At 43.7% G+C, this 23377-nt stretch overlaps 2 pseudogenes across 2 annotated transcripts; both read right to left on the bottom strand.

The window, feature by feature from the left end:
• Positions 1 to 14380: 14380 nt before the first annotated feature.
• On the bottom strand, positions 14381 to 15556 carry LOC310775938 (clusterin-associated protein 1 homolog pseudogene; annotated as a pseudogene). The gene has a single exon. The product of its transcript is annotated as a clusterin-associated protein 1 homolog pseudogene (transcript).
• Positions 15557 to 15800: 244 nt separating this feature from the next.
• On the bottom strand, positions 15801 to 16184 carry LOC310775937 (intraflagellar transport protein 20 homolog pseudogene; annotated as a pseudogene). The gene has a single exon. The product of its transcript is annotated as an intraflagellar transport protein 20 homolog pseudogene (transcript).
• Positions 16185 to 23377: the final 7193 nt, after the last annotated feature.

Below are 23377 nucleotides of genomic sequence, written 5' to 3'. Positions count from 1 at the left end.
TGAATAATAACCAAGATTCTTAGAATTATGTAATAAAAAGATTTAATTAATCACAATATCAATGGACATTAACATAATGATTAAAATGTCAGTTCATCACATCTAATTCTACAACTACTAATCTACCACATCTATAGCTAATATCTAATATGAATAAACATTATATCACGTGTGTGTGTGTGTGTGTGTGTGTGTGTGTGTGTGTGTGTGTGTGCAAGGGAGAGAAGGAGGGAGCGAGTGGGAGAGAGAGAGAGGAGTGGCTCGTTCAGGTTGCGCCTGTGATGTAATCACGGGATTGGTTGAGGGGCGGTCCGGTCGTGTGAAGACCGCCTCCTTTTCAAAATGGCGGTTTTGCCAAAATTGAGGAAGGATTGACCTGGTCAGACAGAGGTGGCTGGGGGGTGGTCCAAAATGGCGGTTCTGCCAAATTTGGGAAAGGGTCAGTCAAAAAGGGGAAAGTTTAGCCTAGGTCACTCTGTGTGAGTGACTCATCAAACTCTCTAATTCAGCTTAACTGTATTCTAGCGGGTGGAAGTTCTGAACACCTCCAGACCGGCTAGAACGGGCTCAGCTGGGAAGACGAGAGAGTGGGAGAGAGTGAGAGGGAGAGAGAGAGAGGAGGGTGGCCCGCTGATGGCCGCGAAGTTCGTCCGAACTTGGCGCTCCTCAGCTCTGCCTACAATACCTTTAGGTTTCTATATCATTCAACAGTGTGTAATACATTCAACGTCAGCACAACATGATAATGCATTTTAACCCTAACTCTGCCCAGAACCATTAACCATGAATGAACTCTCACGTGGGTTCCACTCCGTTGAGCGGGATCCTCTGTTGGTTAGGGAGAGTTGTCCTACGCGCTGTGGGTTCAGGCGCAGTAGGGAGGATGGCGTTGGTTTGTGAGCGATGTTCTCCGCACAGCTCACCCTGGCCGGGAAAAGCGTGCAGCGGGAAGTCTGATGTTGCTGAGTCGACGTCTGGGGCTGGTGTGCAGTTCTCTCTGTCGGTTGCGTCAGTGGCCTGTTGCTTTGGGTCCCTTTCTGTGGCTGGTTCACAAGCCACGGTGTGTCTTTTCTTCTTGTTCCCCTGCACGTGCAGTGCGCTGGGAGGGTTGGTGGTCAGGCTGTTTTGCCGGCTCCTCTTTGTCTACAGCGGGCGTTGTGCCAGGCTGTGGCAAGTCTTTCAGGCTTTGGGGGAGCCAGAGTTCTAGCTTCCCTCTGTGGCTTGCCGGCTGCTGCAGTTGAGCAGGGGCAGGCCTCGGTCCTGTCCTCTCTCCCTGTTTGTTGTGGCAGGGAGGGGAGAGGGGGAGGGGCAGACACGGCCCTCCGCTGTCTGTCCTCTTCAAGTTTTTCCTTAAGACTCCAAGTTAAGACTGAATGCAAACTAGTTTTCCAACAGTTTTAAAGAAATCAAATATTAAAATGAGCATGGCGTGGTGGGCCAATCACAGCGTTCTGTTATTGGAGTGGGCTCAACCCCCTCTCGAGTTTCAGATCTGGCTGTTGTCTCTCTGTTTACCTTTCGGCTGTGGGGAACAATTGTCCTGATTAAATTAGAGAGAGACAATGGCCAAGTTCCTTTGAAGTTCGCCTCCCTGCGGTCAGGCAGTGACTTGTCTGGGAGACAGTCCTGAATAACCATTTGTTCCCTCTCACAGTTGTAGGGTGGGAGTGAAACGTCCTGGGGGCAACCATAAAAGAAGCAATTGTCTCTCTGAGCAGAGGTCTCCCAGAGAGAAGTTGGCTCCTGGGGAAGTTCGGTTGCCATATGGTCAGTTTTTGTATCAGAGAGTTTCGATATAGTCACTTTATATATTTTCCTTTCTGGGCTGCATGGCTTCACTTTTTTATTTATTTTTTATTTAACCTTTATTTAGACAGGCGAGTCATTAAGAACAAATTCTTATTTACACTGACGGCGTGTGGGGTAAGGGAAAGGGGCTGCAAAAAAAGCACGTGACCAAAAGTCACGTGACTTGCAATACAGAGCTTCGCCACCATGTTCAAATGGCTTCACAGCCCAGCGCTATTCCTGGGGGCTTGGGGCCCTCCTAAATTCGTGTATCATTCGTTCATTCGTTTTTCAAAATAAAACCAAAAATTAAAAAATGGATAACGACTAGTTTTTTCAATTTCCGATTTTGTACTCAAATGAAAAATGGAAAAAACGGATAATGCGCGTTTCCTGTTTCATTCAATTTTAATAAAGCAAGTTGAGTGACCCGGAAGTCACCTGCGGCGGGAAGTGACATGAGCTTTACTAGCCAAATGCGCATTCATGAAATGCACGTTCATGAAGCCTCAGAAAATACACCCGTATCCGGCTCTTAGTGGCTTCTGAAGAAAAAATGCCCCATAAAAAAATATTTTATAATTAAAAGAGTCGTTTTATACTTTGAGTGACACCTGGAAAATTTTCCCCTGGGTTTAACAGCTGCCGGGGTCCCCATGCAAGTGGATGGGAATTTTCCTTTCTGGCCTGCATGGCGTCACGTGACTTGCAATACAGAGCTTCGCCACCATGCTCCTGCCACTCCGAACGTTAACTTCCATTATTCGGACTGGCGGTCCTTCACCTTTTTTTCATAGGTCCCACCATTACGAAAATTCCTGCCTTCATTATTCGAAATGTCGGCCCTTCCTCTTTTTTCTAAAGGATCCTCCATTCCGAAGTTTGGATATTGTGGAATATGGCACAAAAGTGCAGACATTTCAGTCGCACACTGTGCGTCTCAGCAGCGCAGCAGTAGCCTATTAGAACTGGGCTTTTACTGATGCTTTCTGAAGGCTATTAGGATATAATTTTTTTCGTTATTGTTTAATTGTTAACTTTTCAGTTAATCAGGCAAGCTTATCCTATTGGAATTTATAATTATTTCGTATGACATTTTACACAGCTGCAGGGCGCAGCAAAGTAGAGGATTATAAAGGTGTAAATGTGGGAGTGTTTTCCTTTCACCACTAAGTGAATAAATAAGTTATGTTTATACAGCAGCTTTCACAGACAGTCACAAAGCGCTTCAGTCATAAAATAACATAAAGATAAACAACTGCATTGTGTTAGGATGTAATATATAAGCTAGTTGAAAAAAACCTTCACATGTGTGATGTGTGAGTGGTTCACCAGCTTTTTAGACGAGCCTTCAGAATTTGTTTTATCAGAGTAAATATGTTTGTCACTATTATGATAATTAAAATGATAAATATCAATATATAAAAATACACAAGTAGGCTACATGATTTTTATGTAAAAAAAAGATTATCATTCTATATTAGGGAGTAAGATTTACCTACTCAGGTGTGACCAGTTGTTAAAATGTAAATATAAAGTGTTGCGCAACGGCTGTGCACTTGTGCCATGTACTCTTTGTGGGCAGTATTGCGCTTCTTTGCTTCTTGCTTAAAATCAGACCACTTCTTTTGTATTTCTTTGAGGGTCCTTGACTCTGAACTAACAGAGTTTACTGTGTCAGTAACTTTCTGCCTCAGCCCGTTTCATTTGATTTGTAATGCCAGAGTTTAGGGTTCCAAATAAAACGTTAAAACCATAAAATCTCGAGTTCACAATCAGTGAAACGCTTTCTACACCTAAATATACACAGAGTTTTATACATCTGGCCCCAGGGCTCTACTCGAGTGTGTAGCGCTGTCCTTGGTGCTGAACAGAAAATCAGCGCACTGGAAATCAGTAGAAAACAGAAGAATGGGCAGTTCCCCTTTATCTGACATCTGTCAGGCACCCTGGACAGCTGCCTGAACGTGAACTGGAAGTTGGAATTTGATGCAGGAAACGCGGAGAAATATGGACTTGAAAATAAAATTCGAGCTGGTATTGTTCACAAAACATCTGCAAAATAACTTTTTGGAAAGGAATTATTGTGCAGGAAATACATTCAAGTCATTAAACATGTTTATTTGACAACAAATAACCAATCAAGGAAGTTAGAAACCAAAAAACCAAAACCAAAAGTTGTAATCAAAACAGATATTGGAGTCATTAAACCTGTCAAAATAAGAAAAGGTGTAAAACAAAGCAATATTCTCTCAGCCATATTAAATTAAATTGACCCAATCTCTTTTGACTGTTCCTTCTTCCCTTAATATGGGAATGAATGTGATTTGGAAATATAGTATGATAATACAATCATTTTAATGTTTTATAAATTATCAGATTAAATCAGTAATGTTCTTGGATGCAAAGAGACATTTAATGTAGGCCCACCAGTGTCTTTCTTAGGCTTAATTAAACGGGAATATATGACAAACTCACTTCACAAAGTTTGTAACGAGTTCATTCACTATAATGAAATACATTTGTTGGACTGGATAATAGCTTTTGTTTTTTGTGTTTTATTGATTAATCTTATGCGTCTGCAAACCCGAACCGAATTAATTAATTAAATAAGGAGCCACCGCAGAGAATAGTTAGGTAATTATTTTGAAATCAAAAAATGATTTAAAATTAAGATTTTGTTTGCTAAAAATTATGCAATAATATCTTATGTATTTAATAAAGGATTAGGCTACATCTATCTTTTTTCAATAGGCTACATTTTGACTGGGCCGGTATTCTATAAGGCCGGAATTCTGGAATGTCGCTGGCTCAATTGGCCAGCCAGAAAAAATCGTAGTGGAATCCTTGCAGCCTGTGGGACACCCTAGCCAATATCTTGATTTAGTTTAATCATTGTTTTCATCTCATTCTGGTAAATATCACCACTAACCATTATGACACGTATTAAAATATGTGAATTGACACATTGTAATATATATATTTTTTATTATTTGTAACCGTTTGCATGTGTAAGGCTGACGTTTTGGACCCAGATGCAGAGAGGACAGACACAAATTAGGTTTCAAGTCTTTTACTGACTTTCAAAAAGGTTTGCAAAACAATGCAAGGACCGAGAGGTCAAAACTGAGAAGCCTGGCCTAAACAGGTCGAAAAGCCGACAATAACTAAAAAGTATTTTAATTTTTCCAAATGAATCCCCTGAATCCAAGATGGCAGCAGGTTAAGTGTTTGTCTGTTTTTAGAAATTTTTATAGGATTTTAGTATCTTTTGACACTTTCACCTAAGACTTTTGTATTGCTGATTTACCAACTCTTAAAAGTATACATCCAGCTCTATGGATTGAGCATTATTTTATCTGTTTTGGGAAGCTACTCTGCTCTGCATGCTTTGGCCTATTCCATCTGCTCTGAGGATTGCTGGCTGTGGCCTATTCAGAGTTTCTGGGAACTGTTGCAGTGTGGCTAGTTTTTAGCCTAGAACTGCAGCAATACAGCAGCAGGACATTCAGATACCCAGCACCTGCTGTAGTGGGGCTTGACTTCAGCCCAGAACTACAGCAGCAACCTGCACCCACCCTGCTCTGCAGCCAGCTGAGGCCTATTCCATCCACTGCTCTGCAGCCTGAGGCCGATTCCATCCACCCTGCTCTGCAGCCTGAGGCCCACTCCATCCACTGCTCTGCAGCCTGAGGCCCACTCCATCCACTGCTCTGCAGCCTGAGGCCCACTCCATCCACCCTGCTCTGCAGCCTGAGGCCCACTCCATCCACCCTGCTCTGCAGCCTGGCCTGACCAGGCCTCAGCTCTAAGCACCAGCCCATCTACCAGGCCAGGCCCAGGCCTCAGCTCTAAGCACCAGCCCATCTACCAGGCCAGGCCCAGGCCTCAGCTCTAAGCACCAGCCCATCTACCAGGCCAGGCCCAGGCCTCAGCTGTAAGCACCAGCCCATCTACCAGGCCAGGCCCAGGCCTCAGCTCTAAGCACCAGCCCATCTGCCAGGCCAGGCCCAGGCCTCAGCTCTAAGCACCAGCCCATCTACCAGGCCAGGCCCAGGCCTCAGCTCTAAGCACCAGCCCATCTACCAGGCCAGGCCCAGGCCTCAGCAAATACTCCGCCTGCCTGTCTGCTTCCCTGGTCTCGGTCAGGTACCCCCCCCCCCCCCCTTTCCCCCACATACACTACCATCTCAATCTCTGTCTCTCCTCCGCAGATCTCGGACTCTGCTCCCGTCTCTCTCCCCACACACAAACACTTACACTCTCTGTCTCTCTTGCCCGCTGATTTCCCACGGGCTGGACTCAGAGCGATGCGATTTCCCCTTGCCTTGCTAATCGCGCTGACTTTCTGGGACTATGGGTTAACTGACCGCGTGGGGAGAGTGTGCTCGGAAAAACACACTCTCCACCGGCGCAGTGTGTATCTGTGCAAGCTCCGAATCGAGTTGTGCCTTTCCCCACCGACACTGTACAATTGCCTACTTATATGATCTGTCAGTATGTGCTTCAAACGTATTTTACTGTGCCCACGGATGATCTTTTCTACTCCATGCATTGCTCTGATAATTCAAAGTATGTTTCACTTAAAACTGCTAAATTACGATGCATGATTGTGTTGCTGCTGTTGGTTTCTGGAAATATAGAACTGAATCCTGGTCCTGATCTTCAATGTTTGCAAACACCTTCTGACTTTAATGAGAGATCTGGACTTGGTATTATTCACTTGAATGTCCGAAGCCTCCTGCCTAAAATTGACTTTGTTCGAATCTGGGCACAGACAACTGGTGCTGATGTAATTATAATCTCTGAGACTTGGTTGAGCAAATCCAACTGCAATATTGATGTTTCAATTGATGGCTATAATTTAAGTCGTTGCGATCGTCCAAAACGTGGTGGTGGCATTGCTGCCTATGTTAAAAGCCAATACCACACTAAAATTCTAATGGCTCACTCAATTCCAAAGCAGTTTGAAATCATAGCCCTGCTAATTGAATTAGCAAAGGGTTGTAACATCACGGTTGTTGGCTGCTACAGGCCTCCATCTGCCACAAAGGAAACTCTATCCTCGCTATCTGGCCTCCTCTCTAAACTAGCAGGAAATTAATTAGTGGTCGTTGGCGACCTCAACTGGGACTGGCTATCCCCAGCGTCGGATGAATTTAAATCATATTGTAATACAATGAATTTTACGCAAATAATAAACGCCCCAACTCGCCCAAATGTGAAATGTCCGGAAAAATCTACACTTATTGATCTGTTCTTAACAAATAGTCCTCACAAATATACCACAGAGACACAAAGATCCCAAAGGCAAAAGCTCGCTATATTAGTAAACGTGACACAAAACACTTTTCTGACCAGGGATTTTGGCACGATCTGTACCAGATTGACTGGAACAGGATCTCGTTAATACCCGATATTGAATTAGCTTGGAACTATTTTGTCGATATGTTTTTATCTGTTGTTGACAAACACGCCCCTTTTAGAAAGCACAGAGTTAAAGGTAGGGATAACCTGTGGTTTTCTCAGGATCTATCTAAACTGCTACGTGAAAGAAATTTAGCCTGGGCCAAGGCAAGGAAGACTAACTCTGAGGCTCTCTGGAGCGTTTTTAGATGCCTAAGAAATAAATTTACCTCCGTAGTAAAAAAGGCTAAATCAAGCTATTACCTCAGTCTTACAACAGAAAATCTAAATGACCCACGGAAATTTTGGCAGACTATCAAATCCCTAAGCCCTAATAATTAATCTAGTCTTCCTCCTTGTATTTTATCTGGTCCTTTAACTGTGCATGACAAAGCCGAGATGCTCAATTGTTTTAACAAACACTTCGTCTCGTCTGGTTTCCTGTTTGATGAAACAAACCCTACTGTAGCACAGGTCGGCCCCGACATTGAGCCTCCATCCCAAAATGAATTCAATTTTCAGCCATTCTCTGTTGAGGAAGTGCATAAAGCACTGAGAGATTTAAATCCCAAAAAACCGGCAGGTCGGATAAAATGGATCCTTATTATTTAAAACTTTCTGCTGATTTTATTGCTGAGCCTCTTACCTATATTTTTAATCTATCCTTGACTTCCAGAGAAATCCCCAAGATGTGGAAAAAGGCTCATGTTCTCCCCCTGTTAAAAGGTGGTGACCCCTCAAACCTCAACAATTATAGGCCAATATCAAACTTGTCAGCTCTAGCCAAGATTCTGGAAACGCTGGTAAGTAACCAATTAAAAGAATTCCTTAACAACCATGTAATTTTATCCCCATATCAGTCTGGTTTTAGGAAGTGTCACAGTACAGTTACTGCTGCTACAAAAGTAGTAAATGACATCATTGTGGCCTTAGATAGGAGAGAGCACTGTGCCTCCCTTTTTACTGATTTTTCTAAAGCGTTCGACACGGTGGACCATGATGTCATGAAGCACAGGTTAGATAGTATTGGTTTGTCAGACTCTGCTGTTGCTTGGTTTTCGAATTATTTTACTGACAGGACTCAATGTGTTCAGGCTGATGGTTTTATTTCTGAAGTTTTATCTGTCCACAAGGGGGTGCCACAAGGCTCGGTTTTAGGCCCTTTACTGTTCACAATTTATATTAATAACCTTGGCAAAAGTGCTTCACATGCAAACTTTCATTTTTATGCTGATGACACTGTTATTTACTGTTGTGCTGCCTCTCTGTCCAGGGCTTTGGAAAACCTGCAAAATGCTTTTAAAGAAGTAGAATCCCAACTTCAGCAACTTAGGCTTGTTTTAAACCCGGACAAAACAAAACTGATGGTCTTTTCCAAATCCAAAACACAAATACATAGTGTAAATTCTACCGGCATTTATACATCTCAAGGTGCACAAATTCAATCCGTCACAACGTTTAAATACCTAGGCTTTTTACTGGATGACAGCTTGTTTTTTAAACCTCACATCGATAGCCTTGCTAGAAAGCTAAAAGTGAGGTTGGGGTTCTATTTCAGGAACAAATCATGCTTTTCTTTTTATGCTAAAAAGAAGCTTGTGGCAGCTACATTTTTACCAGTTTTAGATTATGGCGATGTTCTTTACATGAATGCCTGCTCCACCTCACTTCATATACTGGACACTACCTACCATGGAGCTTTAAGATTCATCACCGGCTGTAGATCACTCACCCATCACTGCACTCTGTATTCTAAGGTAAACTGGCCATCCCTCACTGCCCGCAGGCTGCATCATTGGTATGTCTTCATTTATAAAGCAATCACCGGTAAGCTCCCCCTTTATCTCTGCTCCTACATCTCCATCACATCAAACCCATCTTACAGTTTACGCTCTCAGGACTTCCTCCATGCCTCAGTACCCAAAACTCGCACAGAGTTTGGGAAAAGGGCCTTCATGTTTTCTGCTCCCTCTGCCTGGAATGAACTGCAAAAAACCCTAAAACTAGCTAACCTCATCACCTTTCCTGATTTTAAAACTCACGTCGCAGACTTTTTAAAGAATGTGATGGGTGAATGTCACTGCTTTTCTGTATAAAGTGTTTTTAATATCTTGTATGCAACCCCTCCGCATCCAACCCCCTTTTCCTCATTCCTACCTTTTACCCTAACCCCCCCTACCCCCCCCCCCTCCCCATCTCATCTCCCGTTTTTCTTAACTGCTCCAACCCACATTCAATTCTCCTCATGACTGTATTGCCTTTTATGTTCTTGTTGTGCTTGCATCTTGTTTTTTGTTTTTATGGATGTTGCCATTTTGGCCAGGTCTTACTCGAAAAAGAGATCTTGGATCTCAAGTAATTTTCCTGGTGAAATAAAGGTGAAATAAATAAAATAAAAAAATAAACAAGGAAGCGGTCCAGGGAATCCTCCGTGGGCGAGTAACACAACGTCTTTTACAGGAGGGAAGGCAGGCCAGGAGATCCTCTTCAACCATAGGAGTGTTAAGATCAGCACAGTTCTCTGAAAGGACAAGTGGTTATATAGACTGTCAAACAGGTGCAGGGCATTACTCTGAAATTGATAGAAAATTACAGGTTCTCTTCTATTGGCTGTGACGCTGCCTCCATTACTGTAGCGCGAAAGTTGGTTCACTTGCGGGAAAGCTTTTCAGTACCATGGACAGCAACGGGGCGGCCGGACAGGTTTCTCCATGCAGCCAGGAGGGACAACAGAATTAGGCTATATAGGCTATGTTCCCGCGGGCGTGTCAGCATGTGTGTGCACTGGTCTCTAAGCAGGGTGTGTGCATTGTGCGCACCCGCCTATAGAGACACATAGCCTAATACTATCTTGCACATTGTGGAGTTAGAACAACACATCTTTATTTTAATTTTGTTGGGCTCCACAATCATTTCGAGGATTCGAGGCAACCCATTTAGCAGCATCTGAGAGGGGAAGAGAGAGAGAGAGAGAGCGAGAAAGAGAGAGAGAGAGAGAGAGAGAGAGAGAGAGAGAGAGTGAGAGAGAGAGAGAGAGAGATAATTGCACACGCAATCATTATTCAATTATTGCTTTTATATTATTTTGGTTGTGATCAAGTCAAGGGAACTGGCATCCATGTGCAGACGTTCTACATTCAATTGCTCCATTTAAAAAATACGTTACCATGATCCCTTTTCCATAAACCTTGATGTGTACATCACTGATATTAACCTTTTTCATATCAAGGACCCCTCACTTTTATGGCATCAACAACATCTAAGCAAAACAGTCGGTTGAACTATGCTGGTCTGTATCCTCTCTAATCTGTTAATCCTGCCTCCATTGGCTCTGTTAAACAGATTTATAATATTTCAGTTTAACTCAAAGATAATAGTAATATTTACTTAGGCTACATTTAATCAAACAACAATAGATAGCCACATAATGTCATTAGCAATACTTGCACAGAGGAGATTTAGAAGTGGGTATACTCAATGACTGAAAAATAAGTGCTAACATCTTTGAAATGAATAACAGATAGTAGCACGCACGTAAGGCATATCTACTGTATATAAGGCCTGTCCAGCAAAGTCATGGCATGAAGTCAGACCAGGGCAGGCAGTTACCACAATTTCAATAATACTTAGTCAATTATCCTTGTCATTATCAGATTGGTGGCTGTGCAACAGCTAAATGCTACTCTCTGTGGTTAACACACACACACACACACACCGTTTGTATTTTAACTGTAAGATACCAAGGTGTTATTGCATGTTTTGATAACACTAGCCCGTCTGGTGACAGAACTAAACAAGTCAACTCGATGCAATGTGACACTGCACGTTTTTAGACTATCAGACATTGCATCAAACTCAATCACAATAAAACTCGGTGGCATCTAACAATTAAAAAGTAGTGTTAAATACTGGGTAAAAACAATTAGCACATTATCACGTTTTAGTCAGCTCTCTAGATCCCAGTATATTAATGTGATGTCAACAACTCAATCTACATTATATTTATATAGCACCAAATCATAATGACCACTCAACAGGTAGAAGACTATGGACTAAAACAATTGAAACAATATATCGGCTATTAGATTAGAGAAAAGACAACATGAAGGGATGGTGTTGAAGAAGAGACACATCTTTGAAAGCTATCTTTCAAGTTTATTATGAATACAAAAATAAAAACAAAATCCTCCGATCAATCCTGATCCTGACCCATAGCTGGGCGTCAGCAGCTGGCCTGGAGAGCAGTCCTAGTCCTCTCGGTCTTCAGTCACCCTGCGGAAACAAGAATGTTTTATTACTCACGGTTAACATAAATATTTAGAGCTCATTAGCCTATTATGCTAACGTTAAATTTCCTAGCAGTTATAGACAAAGGGCTTGTTAGCCGTTTGACATACAATTCCAACAGCAATAAAGATGTGTTCAAATATGCATATAACCCCGTCATTCTTGTATCATCTGGCCACATACAAGCTAGGTCTGTGAGAAGACTAGTCTCGGCTACTTACTCAGCTGTACCTGGGAATGTAGACCTATTTGCTCGCAGACGAAACCCTGCTAGCGACCCCGTTCATTATTGATCAACAAACATGCATTTTATCCCAGATGTCTGAAATTTCCTCCTCGCTTCTTCGTCCCGCAATGATTGAGTGCACCGGCTTTCAAAGCATTGATTGTTGATCGCGTTGATGGTTCATATTGAACGAATAGCCTATACAAACACCCGGCAACCCCCCAGAAAGTTTCCTAACATTTGTGGCTATGAGGTGACTACATTACATGTTTGATTTGAACGTTTATGGAGACGTAAATCTCTCTAGACCCGTAACCCCCACAGGAAAAAGGGGGTTCGTTTTCAAGGCTACATTTCCACAAAGTAATTAATATGAAAAGAGTATGTACAGTTTGTCAATGTAAAAAAAAATTGAACACTTACTTTATGATAGGATTGCTGTTTCCAGTTCTGCGTCTTTTTCGCCTGAGTTGGTGTTGAGCACAGAATCTTCTCACCGACATTTCCGAGCATCTCTGAACACCTGACTGCTGCAACGCCGTGGAAATCTCGGCATGCGATTTTTAACTGCAGCAACTTTAAGATACGCTGGAATTACCACGGCTGCTGGCACCAGACTTGGATCCTCGTTAAAGGCTGTGCACTAGAACAGTCTGACGGTTTTACCATCCTCAAAAAGCTGCCCGATATCATAATGATCCTCCAGTCCAGGCCATGTTACCTGTTTGTTTTGCGGGCCCTCCTAGTAAAGCTCACGTCACTTCCCGCCAGGTCACTTCCCGCCAGGTCACTTCCGGGTCACTCAACTTGCTTTATTAAAATTGAATGAAACGGGAAACGCTCATTATCCGTTCTTTCCATTTTTCATTTGAGTACAAAATCGGAAATTGAAAAACAAGTCGTTATCCGTTTTTTCATTTTGGTTTTGGAAACAAATAGGCTACTGAGAAAAATAGTTGTTTTTTCATTTTTTTATTTTTGGTTTTATTTTGAAAAACGAATGAACGACTGATACACGGATTCTCCTAAACTCACGTCACTTCCCGTCAGGTGACTTCCGGTTCACTCAACTTGCTTTATTAAAATAGAATGAAACGGGAAACGCTCATTATCCGTTTTTTCCATTTCCATTTGAGTACAAAATCGGGAATTGAAAAAACTAGTTATTCGTTTTTTCATTTTGGTTTTGGAAACAAATACTGAGAAAAAGAGACGTTTTTTTATTTTTTTATTTTTGGTTTTATTTTGAAAAACGAATGAACGAATGATACACGGATTAATCCAGTCTTGATCTAAACTTAAAGCTATAGCGTTAGCCTAGTATGCTACATGGACAAGTGCTGGACTGGATTATAACACAGCATGGAAGTTTATTTGGAGTGGACTGCAGCGATCGCACCGACGGCAGCAGAATAGTAAGTTCATCTACCCAAATCATAGCATTGTGAAATGTCGGGTGGACAGCGGGCACGGATCTATAAATAGTACACAAAATAATCTGCACGGATTTATGATGGGCGGATGGCTCATGCACACGCGGATTAGGGTGGCATAAAAACTAATCCGCGCATCTCTAGTATGCAGGGCTTTGTAAATACCGAGATCATTTTAGCGGGGTATCGCGGGGGGTCCGGACCGAAAAAGATATTTTTTTTTAGTAAAATGCTTCAATCTGGTGCACTTTGCGAGCAACATTAAGAGGTTAGACATATAAATAACGACACACATCACATTAGATCCAGATTAAATCAATATCTGCTGTGGCTCTGCTTGTCTGGTCTCTCTTTTCCATGTGTGTCTCCTCCTGTGCTCTTTCTCTCAGCGTCCTTTTCTGTGTCTGTCTGCTTTCCATAACCTGCTCCCTCTTTCTCATATCTTGTGTGCATGCCTTCAAATTCTGTCTGTTAATTTCTCTCTGTCATCTTCTCTTTGTTCTTTCTCACCATCTGTATTTACTGCCTGTTCCTTTCTCTGTGACTCCTTACTTGTCTCTTCTGCCAAAGTAATTTAAATAAAAGTATATACTTTTAACACTACAAAATGTGTTCTAAACTTCAGCTTTAGCCTTGATTGACAGACATCACTCGCATCACAGCGTTAAAATTTTGCAATCTGTGGAAGCAATTAAGCATTTTTCAATGAAAGGTGAAAACAACACAGATACTGTATGATGGTTTATAGTGGGACTTCCATGCCTGCCCCATTCACTTCAATAGAACTGTGCCCAAAGTCTAGCCCCAATGCCAAATGTGAACGCTGTGATGAGAGTGATGTCTCTTCCTTCTATATAGGTTACTTGCACACAGAGAGGAAGCAAATTGTTGCATTTCTGATGTCTATATCATGTTATTTATGATAGCTTTAAAATGAATGGCAGATGAATAGATCTGCATTTGGGAAAAGGCCTGAACACCTGTAGTGGCCGCTTGGTGCTTGCTGTTATATTATCTGTATATTTTAATATAGTATATCCTCTTCCTTAACCATCGCCTCCTCCTGTATTTCCTCCTCAGCTCTTTGTGGATTTCGCAGTGTGGGTCACACCGCACTGTCAGAGGATCAATCAGCTGATCCCTGTAAAGTAAACATGATGCGCTCGACATCTCCCGGTAGGTGTTGACTTCTGGTAGTTATGTTGATGCGTCGGCGGGTCTCTGCAACCCCTAGTGTGTATCAGAAGTCATCGTCACTCTCCTCCTGCAGCGGGGGTCTCGTGCCCCCACTGGCGGTGCGGCTGGTCTTGGATGTGGAACCCTCCAGAAAATCATTATCCAGGTCCATGCTCTCCTCCTCCCCTTCCTGGTCCTCCTCCTCTTTGATCTCGCTGTCCTCTGTCTCATCGGTGTCTCCACCCTGCCTGTTCCCGTCGCTGTCTGAACAGTCATTTGCCTGAACTTCCTTGTTCGAGTCTTCGTCTTTCAATGAACTCCTAATCTGGTTCCTCTCATTCTCTTTGAGTTTGTGCTGTATCATCCTCAGCGTGTTTTCAGCCTCCTCAAACCTCTCCTGTTCTAGTCGATGGTATTCCTCCAGCTGGGACTCCAGGAAGCTGAGGTTCCTGAACTTCTCCACAAACATCTCATACTGCTTCTGAAGCTCCCCCTCGATCTCCTCGTATTGGTCCATGAACGCTGGCCTGACACTCTGCAGGGCCTGCAGCCTCTTCTGGTTCCGCTCCAGCTCCTGTTTCTTCTTTTTGATCTTGGCCTCCAGACTGGTCTTATCAGACAACACGTTATTCAGCATGTCCTTGGTCTTCTCTACATTTTCCAAAACCTCCTTGATGGCTGCTCTCAGTGCCTTTTCAGTCTCATTGATGTCCAGCGGTCTAGCAATCGCCGCAGTTCTTATTTCCCTCAGTTCCACCTCCTTCCCCAGTAAGTCGTACAGAGATGCTCCTGTAGACATGATCTCTGATGCCAGCTGCCGAGCGACTTTAAGGTCTGAAACCCGTGAGCCAAGGTGGAACTTGAACTTGCTGTTGTCCTCGTCCGCCGAGCCTCCCAGAGCCATCTCCTTGGTCTTCATCGTGCTGTACAGCACCAAGGTGATCTTCAGCATCTCTTTCACTGCATAGCCATCGGCCTGGTAGAGATGCTTAGTGTTGAGCTTGATTTGAGCCTTAGTTGCCATGAATTTGGCCACGGCCTTGATGAAGAATATTCTGTTTGACTCTGTATCCACATCAGTGGGAATATCCATCTGATGCTCATATCTATTTACGAGCCATTTAAGGATCTCTGCCACCAGAGTGAAGTTTGGTGTCCTGAAGTTCTCCATGGATATTAGGCGAGGGTAGCCCAACACCCGCATCTTTTCAGTGAAATTTCGCAAGTCTCTGAAGGACATGTTGACTGCTGCCTCTGGACTTCAACATGCATTGAGTCCTCTTCAGTAGTTCTGTCCAGAGAAGTATATTTGCTTTGTCTAACTTTAATTTACGCCAACGTACCCTGCTCCTACTACTTATTATAGCCCCAGCCGGGAAGGATTTATGACATCACTGATGACGTCACAATGTCAATGACATCATTTGCAAATTTGACATAATCAGTGATGTCCTAAATCATTGATGTCACACTGTCCACTGTCATTATTTCTGCAGGATAAACTGATTGATAAACTCGTTCTGCTCAGCTTCCACTTTGGATAGGGCTTTGTATTCATTGCAGAATCTTTCAAGCTCCATCGTTTTCTCTGTGATGAGAGCCTGAAGCTGCTGCTGTTGGACTTGTCTTTGCTTTGCCATGGACTTCAGCAGGTTTCTCGCACCAATGGCCTTCATTCTTTCTGTCTCTGCTTCTTTTGCCAACTCACCCACCAGCTCAATAGGACCTCCAACTATCTTCTGAAATTGGTCGATTTTGTCCACAAACTGTTGACACTTTTCCTTGAGCTCTGTGGTCTTCTGGCCAACCTCAGGATCCAGCACCCGGAGCTTGTTGAGTTCATCGAAGTGAAAGCCACTGGCGACCATCCTAAATCGCTGTACTATCAACTTTATGCACGTTTAATGTCTCACTGTGTTGGACTTTCACTTATTAACTGCACTTACATAAACTCTACCAGATCCACTTATAGCCTCTGCAGACTGCAGGGAAGGATTTCTGACATCACTGATGATGTCACAATGTCTATGACAAAAATCCCAGAATCTTCTGAGCATACTCAGAAAACTTGTTTGTGCCGAACGTCAAACGTGTTCGGAGCTCAGTTGCAATGGTTTGGCTTTTGTCGCAAACTTGTGTTCATCTTCACATGGTCCCACCTTTATATAACTTTAGTATGTCATAATTTGGGCAAACTAGTCCATACCTGCTGTGTATCATGGTGATTTATGACATCACTGATGAAGTCAGTGTGGGCGGAGCCTCTTGCCACATCACATTTCAATCAAACATTGTGGACAGAGCCGCTTTTCACACATCACCTGTCAATCAATGTGGGTGGAGCTTGGATAATTACAGTAAATGCAGGACTAGGCTAAACCTAGTATATGCCAGGCAGTATGTGTGTTACTGATGACATCACTGATGACATCATTTGTCCTCACAGTTGTGAGTCAGACAGATGGATTTAGGCTGGCAGCCAGCTGCATGGCAAACATGGTAAACTGGATAAACGGGCCAGCCCGTTGCAGAGATGAATGGTTGGAGCTTGGAGAATTACAGTAAATGCAGGACTAGGCAAAACCTAGTATATGCCAGGCAGCATATGTGTTACTGATGACATCACTGATGACATCATTTGTCCTCAGGGCTGTGAGTCAGACAGATCCGGATTTAGGTTGGCAGCCAGCTGCATGGCAAAAATGCTAAACTGGATAAACGGGCCAGCCCGTTGCAGAGATGGATGGATTTAGACAGACAGAGTTCAGTGAGTGATGTCATCAGAGATGAAGTCATCAGGAATGCAGGGAAAATACAGCTTACATTTGGGAAAATGAAAAAACCTGCTGTGTCACTTCCTTTGTCACTTCTCTTCTAATGCTCATGTGAAGTTTCAGATCAATCAGCCACCCGGTTATGAGGGCTACATGGATTCAGAGAGGATGGACAGACAAACACCAGTGATGTTACTCTAGCAAAAAAGCGATGCCATTGACTGATGACATCAAAATTGCTCAAGTGACATCACTGATAACATAATTACTAATGACATCATCACCGATGATATCATAATCGCTCTAGTGACATCACTGATTACATCATCTCTGATTAGAGTTCTCACGGGCCTGAAAATTCAAACCCGACCCGACACGGCCCTATTAAGTTGAAGCCGGAGCCCAACCCGACTCGAACAATTAGCAAAAGATTTCGGCGCAAGCCTGTCGGGCTGGGTCGGGTCTCATCAGGCTCAGGCTAAAACTCTGAATTCTAAGCTGTGTGCATGCATGTGTAAGCATGGAAGAGAAGGAGAGAGAATAAAGAGAGAGTATCAATCTAGCCTACTGTAAAAACATTTTTCTTTTTCTTTTCTTTTTTTGCACAGCCCAACCCGACCAATTATCATAAATTGTCATCCTGAGCCAACTGAGAACTACTGTATTTTCCAACTCGTTCTGGACGACGAGCCCGAGGGCCTGCTTGACCTTTGCATGGGACACGCACCAGACTGCAGTGTACCATCCACTGTGCTGAGGAGATTGGATGCAGCCTGCATCCCTTCAGGACCTGCACACCGCCAGGACTCTGGGCTGGTCTTGTGAAATCATGGCCAGCCCCTCCCATTGTAGTGAGATTTCTATTCTCTACCTTTAATAATGACCAATAAACTATAGTATTTAAAAGGTATAACAATGATTTATTACAGAAACGAAATCAAACTGGATCCAGGTTCAGTTGGCAGCCCTCTAGCTAAACTAACCAACCCTGATATGAGGTAATTCTAATATAGAGACAGAAAAAGGAAGTCCTGACAGAGGACGGCATACTGCAGATACAGCGCCCTCTAGGCTCAGGAGGAGGTATTACATCCACATATATATAATTCTCTCCACAATGCCCTCCTCTTTCAGAGTTAGCTTCTCAGTTGTTATGCTCATAGCCTTCACCACTGGTGGTGTTAGCTTCTCGGCTAAGCCCCTTCTGCGGTCGGATGGAGAAGTTGGCGTCACAGCTGCTCGGCTGGAAACCACGATCCCCCTCCGAGATCTGCTGGTGGAATTAGCAACACAGCTGCTAGGCTACTACTAGCCGTCAGCGCAAGCCCACTGCGGCTCACTGGTGTGGTTAGCATTGGAGGAGATGAAATCATGCTAGCTGTGGATACCATCTGCGAGCCAGGGTTTAGCTCCAGTGTACTATACAGTACAGTATTCTTAGTGTACTGTTTCAGGGATTTGGCCATGTCTGACCATAGACAAAGGAAGAAAAACTTTACACATGATGAAATTATCATCCTGCTCTCAAAATATAAAGAAAGGGACATTGGAATAGAAATTTAACAATGGGAGAATATCACAGAAGCCATCAATTCAAAAGGAAGATTAAAGATGTGAGGAATAAGTGGAGTGACCTGAAAATGCAGGCCGTTTAAGACATCCTAGGAAATGTCCCAGGAGGTGGACCAAAGCCAGACATGGGGCCATACTCCTCACTTGTTTTGGATATAATTAGTGATTGGTATTTCATGTGGGATTGAGAGTGGAACAGCAGAAGAGGTGTCAGCATCTTCTCTTCCACCAGCACTGCCACCAACAGCAGCTGCACCCCTCCCTTATACAGCTGAACAACCTCACCCCCATGCAGAAGCATGTCTGCCTGCATCGTGCACCAACATCCCTCCAACCTCCAGAGCCCACCGGACTGGATGTAGACAGTCAGCCTACACAGCCCCCCCAGGATATGTCCAGCAGCCACCCACCACCAGCCAAGCATACTATGCAACAGAATGACTTCTGCTGCGAGCACAGATGAGGATTTGAACACACTAAGATGTCGACTAGTTAGAGCTGAGATAGAGAAGGTCATAGAGGAAACAGAAAAGATTAAAACAGAAAAAGAAAAAAAATACCTTGAAAAGCTGAAATAGGACATAGAAATATTTAAACTACAAGAAGTAAAAACACAGGGATACACCATCACTTGTACATGAGCTGTAGGAAATAGCCAACTCCTGTCAGTATTTCAAGACAGTAAAAACAAGTAAGAGTTAAATCTGTTACTACAGAGCCCACTGTTGTTACTAATACCACTATTTTGAGATTGTTGTTACTGTTGTTTACTAATACTTATACTATTATACTTATACTACTACTTATACTATTGTGATGAAATGTGAGGGAGGGGCTCTCTCTGTGGAGGAGGAGTTCCCACGTATCTGAGAACACTGCCAGTGTTTACCCAGCCATCTAAACAGCATGTTCAATCTGTGGAACAATATTCTGAAAGGCTATAGCCCAGAACATAGACTCAGTAATGCACTAATGCTGCTGCTTCTTTTTAAGCCATTGCACGCACGCACGCACGCACACACACACGTCCTTGTTATAACTGTCCCTGGTCTCCCCTACTTTCCTGTTGCATGAAACAAGGGGCGGAGCGCAGTTCATGGATCATGGTCTATTATTAATTGTGATATTGTGGCATGCTGTGCTGCGGAATGTTGCTGCGGTGTGTTTTGTGGCTCACCGGTGCAGTGGGACTGGATCTGATCTCCTGTGAGGGCAAAATTTGATCCATCAATAATGAGATATCCGTTTCAAGTGTATTTAGGAGGTTTTATTCTAGATTAACATCTGTTCACAGAGGGTCTTTTCCTGACCACGTTGTCATGAAAAAGCCACGAGTCATTGTTACATCTCATCATATACTGAAACTATGACACCCGCCCCCTACCCTGGAGGGCAGTACTTTTCCACTTCATTCAACCTCTCTCCAACTCAGTATATTTCCATGACGTCAATAGTTAATCTGATGTTCACAAGACATAACACTCCACATCTATTCACCCAAAACAAGATACATGTTCTCCCTGCACAGGAATATTCTGCAATGATGAAGAACATAGTTCACAAAATACATCTTAGAAGGGCCATAGTTCATAAGCAATCAATCAATAAACACTCGATCAATAATTTGCTATCACACTCCTCTCTCCCTCTCTCTGTAAAGTTGCTGTCAGGTTTGTGTGTGATACAGTGACCATTGTATCAGGCAGGCAGTCTGCGTGTTGAAGTTTCCAACGCTTAAAACACCCCCATCGTATTAAATTGCACACAGCTTTTCTCCTCCTTGATCAACACAGCTGTGGTGACAACACAGTGCACCCTCACTCTGTTCACATGCTGCGGTTGTTCATCTGCGTCCCCGATGGCGCATTGCTCAAAGTTTAGTGAAGCATAGCAGGCTATGGATCGGATCGGATTCTACTTCTTTTCCCCACCAAATATCCGATCAAGTGATTTTGGGAGGATCGGCTCCGATACCGATTCTGAGTATCGGACACAAGATACTTTGATGCAACCTTGCATGGAACCAACTCAAAAGTAATCAACTTTAACAAACACCTTACTAGTTCATTATGAGTTTATGTTTTGACTGATAAAGAACAAAGTTTACCTGGAAATGCTCTAAAACAGCATTTTTGGGGTTAATGTCTGTGGGCACGGAGCACTGACCTAAATAATATGGACAGAGCTATCCCATTGATCTTGGTCTCCCGTTTGGACTTGAAACGTTGGCGGTCGACATCTAGATTTTTCGTCAGCAGAGTGGGAGGGAATGGGTTGAGTCCTTGCGCAGCTCACGTGAGATGGGGCTTTCCCAGAGCTGCATCTGCTATTGGTCCGTGATCGGCAAGCTGCGTGATCACTGGACAGCCGATGTGTCAATCACCCCCTTTTCCATAATTTTACTCCAAACGGGCGGGTTATATAAAAAATTACGCATACGTTACGCCACAAGCGAACGTACAGGAAACACAACGCTGCTCACCGATCAGATACTACGGGTGGAGAGAAAGAATCCTGACTCATTTGTAATAGTCCTGGGCGACTTTAACAAAGGAAAACTAACCCACGAACTCCCCAAATACAGACAGATGATCAAATGTCCAACCAGAGGCGAAAACACACTAGATCACTGCTACACGGTAATAAACAACGCATATCGCGCTGCCCCCGCGCTCCATTGGGCCACTCAGACCACACCATGATACACCTCATTCCCACCTACAGGGAGCAGCTAAAAGTTGCCAAACCTGTGAGGTTTTCTAAAAAGTGGTCTAATGAAGCTGTATAGGATTTGCGGTCATGTCTGGACTCCACAAATTGGGATTTATTCAAAGTTGCAACAGACAGTAAAGCTGCAACAGACAGTCTTGATGAATACACAGACACAGTCACATCATAAATCAGCTTCTGTGAGATACAACAAATGCTGGTTCACAGCTGAACTCAGGAGGCTGAGAGAGGAAAAGCATAAAGCATTCAGGAGTGGAGACAAACAGCACTTCAAAGAATGCAAATACAAATTCAGCAAGGCAGTGCGGGCTGCTAAACAGCAATATTCAGAGCGGCTCCACCAACAAGCCTCAATCATTGAGATAAATAAAAATGGAGGGAGGATCTCCATCTCCTGCCTGTATTGTCTATTGAAGCCAAAATCTTGTCAGATCAGAGAACCAGAGTCTGCGCAGTAGCTCCGTTGAGTTAGAACCTCTGAGAGCTCCCCGCCCCTCTGAACTTTCTTCTGTAGAGCTGCTGTTTCTAGAATGCGCACAGTGCGTTGTGTATTTATATACAGTCTAGCTCTGTAAATATTACACTTTAAGTTGTAATATTTTTTGTCTCGCCAAAAGTAACCAGGAAGAGTCCCACTATGAGATCAGTTTATCAAAATGACGCCTGTACGAAAATCTGATTTTGGTTGTCGGGGATTTCAGGCCTCCCGGTCTGCTGCTGACTGCTGCTGTGCTCTCAGCGCTCTCAGCGCGGGCCGGAAGTGGAGGCAGGCCGCCTCACTCAAGACAACAGCCTCACTGGGGCAGTGGGGGGATTGCTGTGTTGACTAAGCTAGCCTAATGTTTTCGTGGCATTTTGATTAACTTTATGATTTAATTCCTTTTGGAGCAAATGTTGGTGTTACAAATCTAACCTTGACGCTTTACGCAACGTTGTTTGCTGGTGTTGTGGGTACTGCAGCCTGTAACGTTCTCCGTTGTCGGAGAGTTGTATCAGCCAGACAAGTCAGACCTCCGGGCTGCTCTCAGCCCGCAAGAGGAGCCAGGGCTGCTTGGCTCAGCCTCTCACTGGGGGAAATTCTCGGATGAACAGCTCTGTGTTGATTAGCCTAATGTTTCCGCGGCATTTTGATTAACTTTATGATTACATTTCTTTTGGCGCAAATGTTGGTTTAGCAAATGTAACCGTGAGGCTACGTTGTTGTACCCGCCCGGTAGTGTGTGTAGGCAGGCCAACCTACGTTAGCCTAGACCTGAGCCAGGCTGCCTGGTCTATTGCCTGGTATATCGTTATATCGTAAGAGAGGAGCTTGTGAAGAATGAACATCCCCACAGTCAAAGCATTTCCCCCAGATATGCATATAAAAACGTTTGTTGCTTTAATAGCCTACAAAAAATAAAACGTCTGTTTGTATGTCATGCTAACCCGTTAGCGATGAGCTAATGGTGCTTGTGTACTACTAGGCCGCATCTCATCTTATACCCGGTGTAATGTTTACTGTCTGGCACTGACATATAATTGTCTAAGTACAAAGACGAGGCAAGTTGACGGTACACGACTTGCGTCCATGTTTATTTCAGACATGGGGTAACTGAGTGTCGCACATTGTGACGTCATCGGCAGTGGCCGATCTGCGGTATCTGATTACACAGGATACTACATCCCCCTTCTTTTAAACAAAGATATGACATTATCATCACACACAAGCCCGGTAAGCAAATTCCGGTAGCGGACACTCTCTCCAGAAAGCCGATTGAGTGTCATGACATCTCACTGAGTGAAGGTATGGACTACCAAATACATGCGGTGATCAGCAGCGCTCCGGTGAGTGACCGAAAAATGGCAGAGATCAAAGCCGCCACAGCCCAGGATGAACAACTCTCTGCACTGAGAAAGGTCATCATAGCAGGGTGGCCCGAGTCAAAGAAAAAATGTTCCCCTGCAGTCGCCGAGTTTTGGAATCATCGGGACGAGATATCGGAGGC

Source organism: Poromitra crassiceps, assembly GCF_964638095.1.
Source record: "Poromitra crassiceps genome assembly, chromosome: 4".
In the NCBI taxonomy this organism is placed as follows: Eukaryota; Metazoa; Chordata; class Actinopteri; order Beryciformes; family Melamphaidae; genus Poromitra; species Poromitra crassiceps.
This window is presented reverse-complemented; position numbering and strand designations above follow the sequence as displayed.